Source organism: Coenobita brevimanus, chromosome 99 (genome assembly GCF_032717465.1).
Source record: "Coenobita brevimanus isolate Jiangsu-jjx chromosome 99, ASM3271746v2, whole genome shotgun sequence".
NCBI lineage: Eukaryota > Metazoa > Arthropoda > Malacostraca > Decapoda > Coenobitidae > Coenobita > Coenobita brevimanus.
Genome location: NC_137052.1, coordinates 2,710,856 through 2,727,560, shown reverse-complemented (window position 1 = coordinate 2,727,560; position 16,705 = coordinate 2,710,856).

The window sequence follows — 16,705 nt, the reverse complement described above, 5'->3', positions numbered from 1 at the left end:
CCCTATCAATATTTCCCAGTCCCGGGTTCAAGGTTAGCCATTCGGTTCAAATTTTCGCGCCTTTTCTGCCCCCGCATTTTCGCTTATGTGAGTCTCTTTAGCACTTCTTCCCATGCTTATTAGAACGTAATATTTTAATGTTAAAGCTTATTAGGTTCATTATTTTCCGGTCCGAGTTGAACTTTCGCCGTTCGGTTCAAATTTTCGCTCCTTTTCTGCATTCGAGCCTTTTTCTGCATCCGCATTTTCGCTAACGTATGAGTTTTTAGCATTTCTTCATTCAAGATGGAGAGGTGGCATTCTTAGGCTAAATGAGAGCGAAAAGAGTATTAGGAGTGATGGTAATACAGTAGATGGCAGTTTTAGGCCAAGATAGAATTAAAAGATTAAAAGAAATGACTATTAGACCACGTTAGGATGAAAGAGTAAAGAGCAATAGATGGCAATTTTAGGCAAAGTTAAAGTATAGGAAGTATGGCAGTGGATGGCAAGTTTAGGTGAAGTTTGAGTTAAAAAAAAAAAAAAAAAAAGCCATCAAAGACCCGGAGACTATGCCTGAAGAGTATTGACAGTACTATCATGATTTTTAGTTTTGCGATTGTTAGGGCATGCATTAACAGCCTCTCTCTCTCTCTCTCTCTCATCATTAGGTGTATTTCGGATATCCAAGGTCAGCAGTGCAAAGCTTTTTTTGTCGTTAGTTTTATAATTACGTCATTTTGGAAAAACAGACGGTAAATCCAAAGGTAGCTTTGAAATTTGAAGTTGTGAGTTCGTATTTTTGAAGTGAAGAAACAATTTTTGGCTTATCTCGCATCGTTCAGTAGATTAGTTCCGGATTATTTTACTGCTACTACTGGTACAATAATAATAATAATAATAAATAAGATTATTATTATTAGCATGGAAGATTAGACTCGAGAAATCCAACGGTCTCTATAGCTTGTTTGAATTTTGGCTATAGTTTTAAATGTGAAGTAGAGACGCGTTTTTTTTTTTTTTTTTTTTTTAACGCTTGATATACATGCAGAGATCAGTAACAGCGCAGGATTTTTTTTTTTAAATTGTCTTCCTGTTTAGTTTAATTTTTAAGTTACCCATCTCTAAATTTCATATAAAGAAATTAACGATTTTTTTAAATATATATTTTACATGCAGCCTTCATTATGTTAGCACTTTTTTTTTTTTTTTCCTTGTAGCCTCGAGAGATCCAGTGATGTATAGGTAATGTGCATTTTTTAAAAGGAACAATGTCAAGTTAATAAAATAAGCAGGGATTTTTTTTTTTTAAATTAAGCTTGATATTAATGTAGTGTTCGGTAGTTTATGCCAAAATTTCTTTGAACTCCAACGGTCTCTGTAGCCAGTGTAAATTTTGAAGTCATTTTGAAGTAATGAAAAGCAAGGAATTTTTCATTTAATTAAGCTTGATGTAAATGCAGCGTTCAGTAGCTTGGCGCAGGATTCTTTTGTGGGGATGGAGGGCGAGTGAGGCAGACAGGCAGGTTGGCTGGAGGGAGGTAGGCAACCAAACCTCTCTCTGCCTCTCCCACGCTCTCCCACTACCAAGAGAGAGTGAGAGAGAGAGAGAGAGGAGCGCAGTGGGGTGTTCATGCAACCCCGGGTGACAGTTGACTGGTGCATGGTAGCCCCGACGGCCCTCCATCTTGCCCCCCACCCCCCTCTCGGTTCTCCCTAGTTGCAACCTCACACCATATGGCTACTCGGCTCCCTTAACCTCCCACACCAGCCTAAAAACAATGATAAACCCGGAATTTTGAATAAACTCCGGTATTCTAGGCCCAAAACGCGCAGACGTAACTCAAACGTATTAGGCCGGGCCGGAACTTGAAGGGAAAAAACGTTAAGAGGCGGCAACAAGAGATCAAAGTATAGAATGAAACCGAAATGAAAACAAACCGTGCGAAGCTAGGAACATTGAGACCTAATCAGCGCATGCCTCTCACCCTCTCTCTCTCTTCCTTCTTTGTGCCCCGTTTCTATTTTTATCCACCTCGTCTTTTTACCTTCTAGCATTTTTCTCAGCCGTAGGAGAGAGTGAGAGAGGTCAATGCAACTTTTATGATAGGAAAAGGAAGATATGTGACAGAACAGAGGTGTTATGGCGCCACCTTCGTACTTGCTCGGCCCAGAGGAAACTTACACAACTGACCGTGTATTTTTTCGCCACTTCGGACGCCATCACAAGGCCGTTGTATATGCGCGCCGCTTAATACAACGTTCACCTCCGCGTTTCATACACCAAATACCGTTTCAGAATTTAGAGGACCGTTTAGCGAAGGTGTATTTTGTTTATTGTAATGGAAGATGCCGTATGTTATTATGTTTATTTTGAAAGGGTGAGTCGGGATGATTCAAAGCGGATCAGGCAAGTACCAAGACACTCAGACATTTAATTGGTTCTCAATGGCGGGAACCACGTGAGCAAAAGCTACGTCTCTCTTCTCTCTCTCTCTCTCTCCACGCTAGAGTGTGTTGTGGTGTGGCTTACGTAACACATGACGGCTCTCACGACCCTGTGTGTGTGTGTGTGTGTGTGTGTGTGTGTGTCGGGTACGTTTCACCCAAAACCCTTTAACTTTGTCATGGCAGGAACAACTCAAGCATTCTCTTCCTGCAAATGATAGACGATTTTAACATTAACTTTTATATGACGAACATCGTATTCTAGTTATAATGTGTTGATATGTCTCAGTGGCAGAAGACATTGCTACAGGTCTGCATCCTTTCCACAGCACTTCTTCGTGACTAGCGCCGTATTCTAGTGTTACTCTTGTTACAGACAGCATTCAAGATAGAGGGAGGGCAAGGGTACGGCAGGTTAAAGTGAAGATAGTATAGTTTGAAAAAAAAAAAAGTGAAAGCAAGAATAAAAATTATGTGGTAGCAACTCTTCCTTAGCGATTTATTTCCCCATTTCACCTCAGTATTTCCATGTATGCTAGTAATCGTAAATATTCTACATTGGATCAGTACTACCCATATAAACACTCGGCTGGTTAATGGCCTTTTGCTTGGTATCTATGCAGCGTGTGATGATATGAAAGGATTTACACGAAGGACAGTAAGGTATGAGCAAAATAAATCGTTTTGGAAGAGGTGTTACGGGGTAATGGCCTTTTGCAGGGTATCTATGCAGCGTGTGATGATATGAAAGGATTGTATAACGAAGGACAGTAAGGTATAAGCAAACTAAATCGCTTTGGAAGAGGTGTTACGGGTTAATGGCCTTTTGCAGGGTATCTATGCAGCGTGTGTTGATATGAAAGAATTGTATAACGAAGGACAGTAAGATATAAGCAAAATAAATCGCTTTGGAAGAGGTGTTACGGGTTAATGGCCTTTTGCAGGGTATCTATGTAGCGTGTGTTGATATGAAAGGATTTACACGAAGGACAGTAAGGTATAAGCAAAATAAATCGCTTTGGAAGAGGTGTTACGGGTTAATGGCCTTTTGCAGGGTATCTATGCAGCATGTGATATGAAAGGATTTACACGAAGGACAGGAAGGATAAGCAAAATAAATCGCTTAGGAAAGTGTTATGGAGCTTTCTTAACCGACGAGAATACGGACTTAGGTGTTGTGGAAAATAAATGAAGTTTTACCAAGTCTGTGATAAGTATTCAGGTTTCCTAAAACCTTTTCCTTAGCTATTTATTTTGCTTATAACTAATGCCATGTATATATCCCGTGTAGCATCAATGGAAACGCGATTATAAGATACGAGTTTATAGAAGTGCGAGGCAGTATGGAGATTCAGGAAGCAAAATAAATTGCAAAGGAAGAGGTACTAGGAGAGAGATCAAGAAAATGCTGCCAATTGTGTGTGTGTGTGTGTTGCTAGGAAATGTATCGAGAATACTGCCATTGTGTGTGTGTGTGTGTGTGTGTGTGTGTGTGTGTGTGTGTGTTTGTGTGTGTGTGTGTGTGTGGTGCTAGGAAATATTATCAAGAGAATACTGTCATTTGTGTGTATGGTGTGTGTGTGTGTGTGTGTGTTACGGTTGGGTGCGTCTACCATATGATGCGGTTGATTCGGTCCAACATGGAATTCGGCTTATGAATACCACAGCGTAAGATTAACCCCCGTATTATTATTATTATTATTATTATTATTATTATTTATTATTATTATTGACGAGTCACATTTAGTCAGCATAGGAGATATTTTGAACTAGAGGGATTAATATATACACTTTTATTTACTGATTATTGCTGTACTTCAGTCATTTTAACTTGGTGATATTCGTCCCGTTAAAGCATATTTCCCGTTGATCAGTGGCGGGATACAGTGCTACGGCTCTGCATCCTTCCCCCTAGCACTTCTTCGTGACTAGCACCGTATCCTAGTGTTAATCTCGTGTTATAACTGAGCGTTCTAGATGGAGAGATGGCAAATTTAAGTCAGGTTGGTCTGCTGCCGTAGTGGGTTGATGTGAGCTTTTGAAAAACAGAGGGAGGATGGTGAAGTGAGTTTGTACAGAAAGGAAAAAGAAATGGAATAATAATAATAATAGTAGTAGTAGTAGTTGTAATAATACCGTTGATAATAATCCCGGTAATAATAATAATAATAATATAATAATGACAGGAGAAAAAAAAATTTTAACGGGATGAGGCCCCGTAGCACCCCATCCTCAGCGATTTATTAATTTTATTACATCTCATATAGTTCTCACATCGACATGGTTTGTATCAGTAACAGGAGAAACAGGTGTAATATGCACAATAAATCGCAATTGAAAGGTATTGGGGAATCCTCAAAACCACCAAGAAAACGACCTTAGCAATCCAAGAGGAAAATGAGGTATAATGTCCAAAATAAGTCGTTGAAAAAATGGTGTTAAGAAATTGGAGTCACTGGATATGCGAACCCCGAACTGAACGCAGGGTCAAGTTGGTGTGAACGAAAAACTACGTAAGAGAGGATGGCAGGAAGTGTGGACGAATAAATATGAGACGATAGAGGAAAATGAAGTTTAATATCCAAAATAACTCGCAAAAGAAGAGGCGTTAGGAGATCAGAGCTACTCGGAATGCGACCCCTGAACTGAGCACAGGTTTGAGTTGGTGAGCGAAAAACTGCAGAAGGGAGGATGGCAGGAAGTGAGCGTGACCGAATAAATAAGAGACGAAGTTGTCGCGGCAGGAAGCGTCATGGCGGGCTTTACGAGTTTCCCTATACGCTCGGCTTGGGATAGTTCGCCACTTGAGGACAATTCGCCACTCATCCCTGACACGAATTTTACGCGCCAACCTACATGATGAATCCCAGTACGTTCGAGTTACGAGTATTTTTATTATTATTATTATTATTATTATTATTTAGTTGTGAAAAACCAGAATGGATTTGTACGGGATAGTTCCCTACTTGGACAATTCACCACTCATCCCTGACACTATATGTGCTATCCCAGGAGTTCGCATAACGAAAGTTGAAACGTTCGTGTTGAAATTGTTCCACCTGATCTTAAACCCATTCGAATCTCGCCAACACGGGATAGTTCGCCACTTGAGGACACTTCGTCACGGTATAGTTTGGCACTTGACACTTCGTTTCTCATCCCTGACAATTATACTTGCTCACCTATATCTCTCCTAGCACGTTTGAATTCAGCTAATTTTTACCTGCAACTTAAATTGAACGAATGCACTTGTGGTTAAAATAATAGTTGATAATATAGGTACAGTAGCATGTAAGGCTTCGTTGCACCTCTTCTTCAGCGATTTATTTTGCTTATTTCTCCTTAGCATTGTCTTGGAAGATGCTTTTATTGTTTTATTATCGACAGTTTGCATCAGTAATATACAAGAGGATATGGGGGTCTTGAATTTGGCTTTTTTTTTTGGGGGGGGGGGAAGGAACGGTTTGCGGGCTCCTGGCCTTTTCCTTCTTCCTTGAATTTAAACAAAAAAAAAGTTGCTAAGGAAGAGGTGTTAAGTCATCTTTAAGGCCACTGAGAACACGACCCTTAAATATGAGAGGAAATTGAGGTGTAACGTAAAATAAATCGCCAAGGAAGAGGTGTTACGTAATCTCGAAAGCCGCTTAAAATACGAAGTGAAGTGCGGTGGCGAAGTATCATGTACCGGAAACTCCCGCGCTCAGAATCCCCCGCCCACATTCCTACCCAAACATACAGGAAACACGCGATGCATTGGGAAATATTGTAATGAACGTTTTTAGTGCTGATGATGCGATATTAGATAGATTATGAGATTATTAGAAGTTTTTAATACGGGGAAATAGAGGGATTAGTGTAGCTCACTCATGCTTGGTACTACTCTTGAACCCGTATTCTCGTCGGAAAAAGAAGCTCCCTAATCCCTCTTCCTTAGCGATTTATTTTTGAATTTGGCTGGTTAATACCCTTCTGTACGTTATTAGTGCAGAGTATGGCGATATTGGATTTACGTAACACGGCGGAGGACGGTAGGGTGTCACGGGAAAAATAAATCACTTGGGAAAAGGTGTTAGGGAGCTTCTTTTTAACCCTTGCATTGTGGGGATTTAGTTTTGTATTCAGGCTGACACAAGACGATTTCATTCAATTGGAAGTGAGTCATAGGAGCCTGGGTGTTCAGATGCCCCTTAGATCCATATTCTCGTCGATTGAGGAAGCTCCCTTACACCTTTTCCTAAGCGATTTATTTTACTTATTACACCTTTGTGGCATAACGTACGAAAGGATACTAACCAGCCATATCCAAAAATTAATCGCTAAGGAAGAGGTGTTAGGGGACCTCTTTACCCGACTTTTGATAGTCCGTTCCCTATGTCACCAACTCAACACTTCGGGGCTAACACACACACACACACACACACACACACACACACACACACACACACACACACACAAACTTCATACAAATACTTCATTCACTGTATGCAGTATTATATTTAAGTTAAAGTACCAAGCCATTCGTAGTAGTAATAGTAGTAGAAGTAGTAGTAGTAGTAGTAGTAGAAGCAGTAGTAGTAGTAGTAGAAGTAGTAGTAGTAGTAAATTAGGAAAATAGTGCATCTCTAAACTGGACTATATTTTCTGTTGACATTCGCGCGCTATCAGTGTTTGTGATGCAGGGGAGGGGATGGAAGGAAGTGCAAATAATCAGAATCCTGTTGAAGATTAGCAGAGATAAGCGGGGAACAAGCCCATAATCTCTCTCTCTCTCTCTCTCTCTCTCTCTCTCGTGACGGGTTCGCATGAATATGATTTGTGTAATAAGCTTTCCGTATTTCGATAGTGTATGACGGATGTATTTTGGAGTTAGCAGTTTATACGCCATTACCGTTAACCGATTTGTCTAGTATCTCTCTCTCTCTCTCTCGTGACGACTTTGCATGAGTGTAAGTTGTGTAATAAGCTTTCCGTATTTCGATAGTGTATAACGGACGTATTTTGAGTTAGCAATTTATAAATGATGGCTAGTATCTCTCTCTCTCTCTCTCTCTCTCTCCCTGGTGACGAATTTGCACGCATATAACTACCATAATAAGCTTTCTGTATTTCGATAATGTTTAACGGATGTATTTCTCAGTTACCCATCATAATATACGCCTTTACCGTTATACAATATGTCCACAATCATGATCTGGCGTTATGAATTGCATTGTAGTTTGGCGTATTGATAGATTGCGTATACAGTATAGTATTTCGTGATATGATATACACGCATTATACCGTATACCATTGTAGGGGATATATTTCCCGGTGACTGATTAGAATATATTTAATTTGTATATCGATAGTTTACATATTTAGGGGCTACGTATTTTGATTGCGTATATCGTATTTCGCAATCAGGTGTCACGGTGCACTCAGATACCGTTATCGGCGACATATTACCTGATAAGAGCTTTGTATGCTTATAATTTGCGTCTCTACTGCTCGAAGCTTTCCGTATTGCGACATTTTGTAACGTATTTCGTAATCAGCAAAACCCTTATAGGTGATGCATATTCTGATGTGATTTTGCATGTATATATTTTCCATCTCTTTTATAAACTCTAAGCATTTCGTATTGTGACAACGTATTTCGTAACGTATCTAGTATTTCGAAATCAGTAAACTCCATTATAGTTTTTTTTTATATTGCTGATTTGCATACCTATAAGTTTGTCTATAATATACCCAAAGCTCTCCGTATTGCGAAATTTTATAGTATTTCTTAACGTATTTTTTAACGTATTTAGAATTCCGAAATGAGCAAAAACCATTATAGTAGATGTTTTTTGCCGAGAGACTTGCATACATAACATTGCGTGTTGTGCGATGTTATAGCGTATTTTTTTATAACGAATTTATTATTTTGAAATCAGTAATAGCCATTATAGGTGATGTTTTTTCTGATAGATTTGCATATGTTTAATCTGCTTATTGTGAGAGTTTTGTAACTTATTTCGTAACGTATTTTATAACGCATTTAGTATTTCGAAATCAGTAAAAACATTATAGGTGTTTTTTTTATTTTCATACGTATAATCTGCGTATTTTTTAGTTTTTGTATTTCGTAATGTATTTTATAACGTATTTATTTCGAAATCAACAAAAACCATTATAGTTGTTTTTCTGATAGATTTGCTTACATATAATTTTGCTGTCTAATAAGCTCAGCTTTCCGTATTGCGTATTTCGTAACGTATTTTATAACGTATTTAGTATTTCGAAATCAGCAAAAAAACATTAAAGTGGTTGTTTGTATTTCGAAATCAGCAAAACCCATTAAAGTAGTTGTTTGTTTGTGTGTTTGTTGTTTTTTTCTGCTGATTTGCATACATATAATCTGCACACCGGACAGATGCCTCGCTGTCTCGCCATCCATCAATCCTGTTTGCTGTTTGTTGTCGCCTCTCTCCTGTCTATCAGTGCCCCGTATCTTATCGTATGCCAGGGTACGAGGGTCGGCGTGGGCTTAGGAGGCTCCGTAACACCTTTTACTTTTGCGATATAGTCTTACGCCAGATTCTTCCCTTTTCGTGGTAATCTGCGTTTCTCTCTCTCTCTCTCTCTCTCTCTCTCTCTCTCTCTCTCTCTCTCTCTCTCTCTCACACACACACACACACACACACACACACACACACACACACACACACGACTCATAATATCCGAGCTTGTTTATGTGAAGGATATATAGTGAGTGAGAATAAGATAATACTGTGGCCCTACATCCTTCCCACGGCACTTCTTCGTGACTAGCACCTTATTTCCCGTAGCTCAGTGACAGGATAGGACGATACTTTGCTCTGCATCCTTCTCACAGCACTTCTTCGTGACTAGCATCATATTCCTGTGTTAATATGTTGGTATAGCTCAGTGGCAGAAAAAACACAATGCTACGGCTCTGCATCCTCTCCATAGCACTTCTTCCTGACTAGCATCTCATTTAGGCGTTAAATATTGTTATAAATCAGGATTCAGGTGGAGGGGTGGCAACTTTAAGCCAGTGTAAAGTGAACAGAGTATAGTGTGCAATTAATGTGCTTATATTTTAGTGTGGTCAATTAGTGTGCTCATATTTTAGGGTGTAGTGTGTTCAATTAGTGTGCTCATATTTTGGTGTGTTCAGTTAGTGTGCTCATATTTTAGAGTATAGTGTGTTCAGTTAGTGTGCTCAAATGTTAGGGTATAGTGTGTTCAGTTAGTGTGCTCATATTTTAGGGCATATTGTGTTCAGTTAGTATGCTCATATTTTAGGGTATGGTGTGTTAGTGTAGGTGGTGGCGACCATCATCCACTCACTTCATGTATTGCTGCCTACTTCTTCCTTAGCCTTTATCATTCATTTTCTGTGCCTGCCCTCCTTTCTTCCTATTTCTCCCATCTTTCCTGTCACTTCTTATTGTTTTTCTTTCCTTTACAGGTGGCTTTACATTGATTGACAAGCCAAATGGTTTCCTGTAAGCCAAGAAACCATTTACTACGCTGGGTGGTAACCATATAACCAAACCATACGTGCTTCCTACGTGTCAGCAAGTGGGTTGGTGGAGGGTTAGTGCCCCTCCCCGTAAAACAAATAACTCAAAGTCAAATGGCCACCTCTTACGGGATTATGGCGTCTGGCAATAGATAGAATGTTCAGTTAGTGTGCTCATATTTTAGGGTATAGATGTCTGATAATTTATATGTTCAACTACACCTTTTTCACTCAAACTTGGCCCAAAATTGGCACCTAGCATGGACTAAAATTTACACTTGTGGAGCTTGAGTACTGGGTTCTTGTGATAGATTTACACTTGGATATGATGCTAGTCACGAGGAAGTGCTATGGAAGAGATGTAGAGCCGTAGTATTGCCTTATTCCGCCACTGAATGTCGTGAAATAAACCGCTAGGACGAAAATCTGGACCAAATTAAGATAAAAGAACTCTAATGTGCTTCTGTTAGCCAAACGATTTAATGGGCTGTAGGTATTTGGGAAATTGTATGTGTAACTATGAGGGAGGGGGAGGGCAGTCAAATGGTGGGTGACAGCGACTTGGAGGTGTTTTGTCTGCGGCCACCCTTTGCGGTATTAGGGCGTCGGACTATAGATAGATAGATAGATAGAGGACTATTATTTATTCTCACTTAGGAAACGTGATGAGCCCCGCTCCTAGTGTGGTATTATCCAGTCACACGCAATGCACACTTGAACGCATATTTCTTGGGTATGTTTTACAATTTCGTTTGCATATGCTGGTACATTCCCCTCTTAGTAAGCTTATTTTTTTGTGTACCATCATCACTTATGTCCACTGTAATAATGTGTAACCTGAAAAACTATTGGAACTGGTTTTGTAGAGTCAAAAGTGAAAAAAAAAAAAAATATATCCCTTAGGCTTTCTGTGTTACCTGGCGACAGAGGATGTAAGGTATATGTGCTTAATATTATTTCACTTCCGACTCGAAGGAAACACGCCCGACCCTTTTTCTTATCACAATGGGCGTAATTGATGATGGTACCCGATAAGAACGTTAGATAGGAGGAAGGTTTAGCAGCATTTGGAACCAAAAACTGTAAAATATACCCAGGAACTTTGCATGGAAGTACTCATGGCCTGTGATTGGATTGTGATACATGGCTGGGCGGGGTCTGTCTTGCGTCCGACCACAAAATAAATACTATTGTGCGTATATTAGGCTACTGATATATGTGCCGTAATATATCAGTGTTATTTTAATATTCATAATTGTATAAGCTGATGGTATAAACTTAAATTCTCTCTCTCTCTATTTTTTGTTGCTTTCTCATGCTACCTCCAGACGATTTTATGCAGCTATGGGAGGCCTTGACAGTATTCGCGTGCGTTAAGGAAGCTCACTAACACCTCTGTTATAGCGATTTTTTAAGGAAATAGCTTGTTTATATCCATTTGTACTTTATGCAGAATATGGCGATGTTTAATGGATTTTAGTGTCACAGAATAAGAGCATAAGATTTGATTAGCAGAATAAATCTCTTTAAAAAGGGGTTAAGGAACTTCCTCAACCGACAAGAATACGGGGCCCATATGTAGTGAAGAAACTATTAATGACCGGTGTATTTAACCCCACCAGTGCGAGGTGATCGACTGGGACATAATTTATTTTCTGCAGTGTTATAAACTTAGAGCTGTTCCTAATAAAACATATAAACTAGAAAGCGCACAGAGAGCGCATACCTCCGCCAGTGCCATTGCCTTTTAAAAGGATCCGGATCCGTGGATATAGGATCAGGATCCGCCTCCAAATCAGTTCTTTCTTGGTCCATAGCGCACCTTTCCAAAAAAAATTCATTGAGAACTTTGGGAGGTATTGTACGGGATACCCTTGATTCGGATCATATTATTATTTATTTCATATTTACTTGTGTTAATTTATTTCCCCCGGTAACTATATGGCAAGGCATGTAGGTCAGAAGTGAAATAGTATTGTCTGGTAACGACAGGTTGTGTACTGGTCTGCAGCAGGGTTAGTCTTCCAGGCAAGGCATCTCAGGGTTTGGAATTGGTTCGTGTGACGTCACGCAGGCGACCTATGTTTTCGAATGCCAGTTGCTAAGTAGTGTCGTATAATTTATAAAGGCTCTAACATGCTTACGTGCTTCGGCCTGGGTCACCTGTTGGTGGTTCTCCACGTTGCTCGATCTCTGGCAGCCTCCCTGTTCAGTCCCTAATCCCTGAGGTCACACTCTATGACTTCGTCCCAGGTCTTTTTCGGTCTTCCTCTCGCAAATTTCTCCTCCGACGTTCATAGTTCTCACCTTCCGCACCCAATCGTTATCCTTCATCCTCTCCACATGTCTAAACCATCTCAGTCTACGCCATCTCATTACAACACCAATACATTCCAGTCCCATCCTTCCTCTCAACCCTTCAGTTTATCGTGAATAGCTAAGGAAATATTATCTCTTTTTAACCTAGAACGGTGATAGATGAAAAAATAATACCTGACCAAGCATGGAACTGTTTTTTTTTTTTTTTCCCCGGTAATTGGTCTTTGAGTAAAACTGTCCGCCAGTACCAGGAATTAAAAAAAAATGTCCATACAGAAAAGGTTAATATCATCATCGTCACATCCACCACCAGCACCATCATCATCATCATCATCATCATCATCATCATCATCATCATCATCACCACCACCATCATCATCATCATCATCATCATCATCATCATCATCATCATCATCACCACCACTACCATCATCATCATCATCATCATCATCACCCTATCCCCCATTCGCACTGCCAGTATCCGCGATCATAGAAATAGTTATAATTATCAAATCGCTAATAGAATAGCCGAATGTGGCGTGGTTGTGGATGCACGGTCGCCAAATGGGTAATATTCACCTTCACTATTATTATTATTATTATTATTATTATGAAAGGGTGTGATGTGGAGGAGTGGGAGGTGTAAAGTGTGTCAGATCGGGCATGAATGGGCGAGGAAGATGCAAGGAAGGAGTTGCTTTGTTGATGAATGAGGTGTGGCAGTGTGGATTGAGAGACTACAAATGTGTCAGCTCGAGATGTATGGATGTCAAGTTGAAGTTTGAGAAGGTTAAAGTGGCAGTGATTGTAGCGTATGCCCGTGCGATGACAGGAGTGAGACAGAGAAAGGTTTTGGGATGAGCTGGATGAAGTAGCAGGAGATATGGCCAGGAGTTATGAAGTGTTTGTAATGGGTGATTATGAATGGGAGAGTAGGCACTGGTGAATGATATAATGGGTAATAATGGGGTACCAGGAGAGAATGATAATGGGAAGCGACTGAAGGACATGTGTCAGGAAAGGAGGTTGTGCATTTCTCATTCTTACTTCAGACATAAAGATGCACATAAATATACATGGGTACATAAGGAATGGAGATCATGTATAAAGGAGCCTGATTGATTACGTACTCGTAGAGAAATCGATGCTGGGAAGTGTTGCTGATACGAGGGCCGTGAGAGGACGATGTGGAGGTTTGTCAGATCATATGATTGTGGTAGGCAAACTCAAGCTGAGAGGAGTGAGGTGGACCATGAGAGAGAGGAGCAGTCAAGGAGAGAGACTGAATGCCGAGAAGATGAGGATTAAAGAAATGGCAAATGAATACAAGGCCAAAGTAGGGGAGGAGTTAGAATCAGTGAAGTGGAATGAAATGAATCTGGACAACTTATGGAATGCATATAGGGATTGCTTAGGAATGCGAAAGCGGTATGTGGTGTGGCAAGAGTAACAACAAAGGAGAAAGGTACGGCATGGTGGGATGAAGAGGTTAAGAGAGCAGTGAAAGAAAAGAGGAAGAAATGGCTAGAGTGATTACAGGACAGGGGTTCAATTGAAATAAGAACTGAATATAGTGAGAGCAAGAAGCACGTAAAGAGACTAGTGAAGAGGAAAAATAAGAAGATAAATGATAATCTAGGAAGAAAAGTGAATGCAAATTATTCCGAAAATAGGAAGTTATTCTGGAAAGAGGTGCGGAAATATAGAAGTGCTAGTGGAAAGAAACTTGGTGTAAGGGATGTAAGTGGTAGATTATTAATCCATGGGGATGAAGTAAGGACCAGATGGAAAGAATATTTTGAAAGTCTAATGAATGGGAATGGAGAGATCAGAACGGCTGAATTCATGATTGTTTTGGGGGTGTACAGAGAGGGAATGCAGTGCCAGGAGACGTGACTCTCGCACAGGTGAAGAACGCTGTGAAACGGCTGAAAAATGGGAAAGCAGCTGGTGTTAAGTGTAGTGGAGAGAGCGGAATGAAGTGCTTGTTGGAGATATGTAAGAAGGCATGGATGAGTGAAATTGTGCCAGCAGAGAGGAAAAAGGCAGTGATTGTACCCCTGTACAAAAATAAAGGTGAGCGAAGTGAGTGCAAGAATTATCGTGGCATAAGTTTATTGAGTGTGGTAGGGAAGGTATATGGAAGAATTGCTATACAGAAAGTAAGAGAGGTAACATAAGTCCTAGTGAGTGACGAACAGGGTGGCTTTAGAGTGGCAGAGGATGTGTGGATCAAATATTTACAGTAAGACAGATAGTGGAGAAGGCATGGGAGAAGGACTAGAAGGTGTTTATGGCATTTATGGATCTGGAAAAAGCATACGACGAAGTAGACAGAGAAGGATTGTGAAAAGTTTTGCACATGTGTGGTGTTGATGGTTAGCTGCTAGGTGCCGTCAAGAGTTTTTATGATGGTAGTGAGGCATGTGTAAGGGTTAATGGGCATCTGAGTGAATGGTTCACGATCGGTGTGGGTGTGCGACAAGGTTGTGTGATGTCCCCATGGTTGTTCAGTATATATATATATATATATATATATATATATATATATATATATATATATATATATATATATATATATATATATATGGATGAGGAGATGAGAGAAGTAAAAACACGAGTAATGGAGAGAAGGATGGCGTTAGTAATGAATGGTGATGAATGGAATATTTCAAATTTGATGTATGCTGATGATACAATACTCCTTACAGATACCGGACAAGAGCTTGTTAGTTTAGTGCAAAATTTTGCTGATGTCTGTGAGCGTCTTGCCTTGAGCTCCCTTACACCTCTTCCTTAGAGATTTATTTTCAGATATGGCTGGTATTCATTATTCACTCACACTACCATTATTATTTTATTCTCGCTACCACCAGGGCCCGTATTCTCTTCAGGTAAGGAAGCTCCCTAGCACCTCTTCCGTACCGATTTATTTTTGGATAGGTATGGTTAATATCCTTTTGAACGTTATTTATGCAGAGTATAGCGATGTTTGAAGATTTCATTTTTTTATATATATTTTATACAAGGAAGAAGGAACCAAAGGCCAGGAGCCCGCAAACCGTTCCTTCTTGGGGGAAAAAAAAAAAAAAAAAAAGAGAGAGAGAGCCATCTTTTACACGGAGCTATAACACTGGCACTTATGATGCTAGTCACGAAGCAGTGGCATGGGAAAGATGCAGAGCCGTATCATTGTCTTTTTCCGCCACTGAGCTTCGTGAAATAAACTGTAAAAGGACGAAAATACGGGCCAAATTAAGGTGAAAGAACTATACCGTAACACTTTCTCCATAGCGAATTATTTTTTGTAGTGTGTGTGTATGTGTTTGTGTGTGTGTTTATATCTTCTAATAATGACATGGGTTGCATAAGTAGCACACGAGAATATGTTACGGTAAGAGATATAGAAATGCTAGTCACGAAGAAGTGTGAGGTGGTTGTGAGGTGAGGCGTGTGAGAAAGGGATGGGTGGGTGAGCTGGTAATGTGACACCACACACACACACACACACACACACACACACACACACACACACACACATTAAAAGTAAACAAGGCCGATATTCTCGTCAGTTATGGAAGCTCCCAAACACCTTTTCCTGAGCGATTTATTTTACGTATTGCACCTTATTGTCCTCTTTGTTAACATAAATTCTTCCAGCTTCTCCATATTCTGCATAAATAACGTACCAAAGGCTATTATACCAGCCATATCCAAAAAAGTAAATCGCTAAGGAAGATGTGTTTGGGAGCGTTCTTACCAGACGAAAATACGGACTTTCTTGGAATTTTTCTTCTTGGTATTTTTGGTATTTTTTTCCTGGATTTTTTCATGGTATTCCTTTTTTCTTGATATTTTTTTCTTGGTATTCTTTTTTCTTGGAGTTTTTTCTTGGTGTTCTATTCTTTTTCTTGGTATTTTTTCGTCGTATTTTTTTCTTGGTATTCTATTATTTTTTCTTGGTATTTTTTTCTTAGTATTTTTTTTTTGTCTTGGTATTTTTTATTATTCTTTGTCTTGTTATATTTCCCTTGGTATTTTTCTTCGTTTTTTTTCTATTTTTTCTTGGCATTCTTTTTTCTTTGTATTATTTTCTTCGTATTTTTGTCTTGTATTCATTTTTTCTTGATATTCTGTTTTCCTCGGTATTCTATTTTTCTTGTTTTTTTTTTCCTTTTTCTTTTTTATCTAGTGTGCACTGGCTCTAACTGGTGTCATACTAGTGTGAAATTAGCCAAGCCTGTCATGGAACCAGCAGTGTGGAAAATGAACAGTATGACTCACTACCTACTGTTAACCCCTTGGTCCCGGCGTGTGTAATGATAATAACAATGATAATGATGATAATAATAATAATAATAATAATAACAAGGTTGGTGATGGTGATGATGATGATGATGATAATGATACTACCACTACTACTTCTGCTACTTCTACTACTACTAC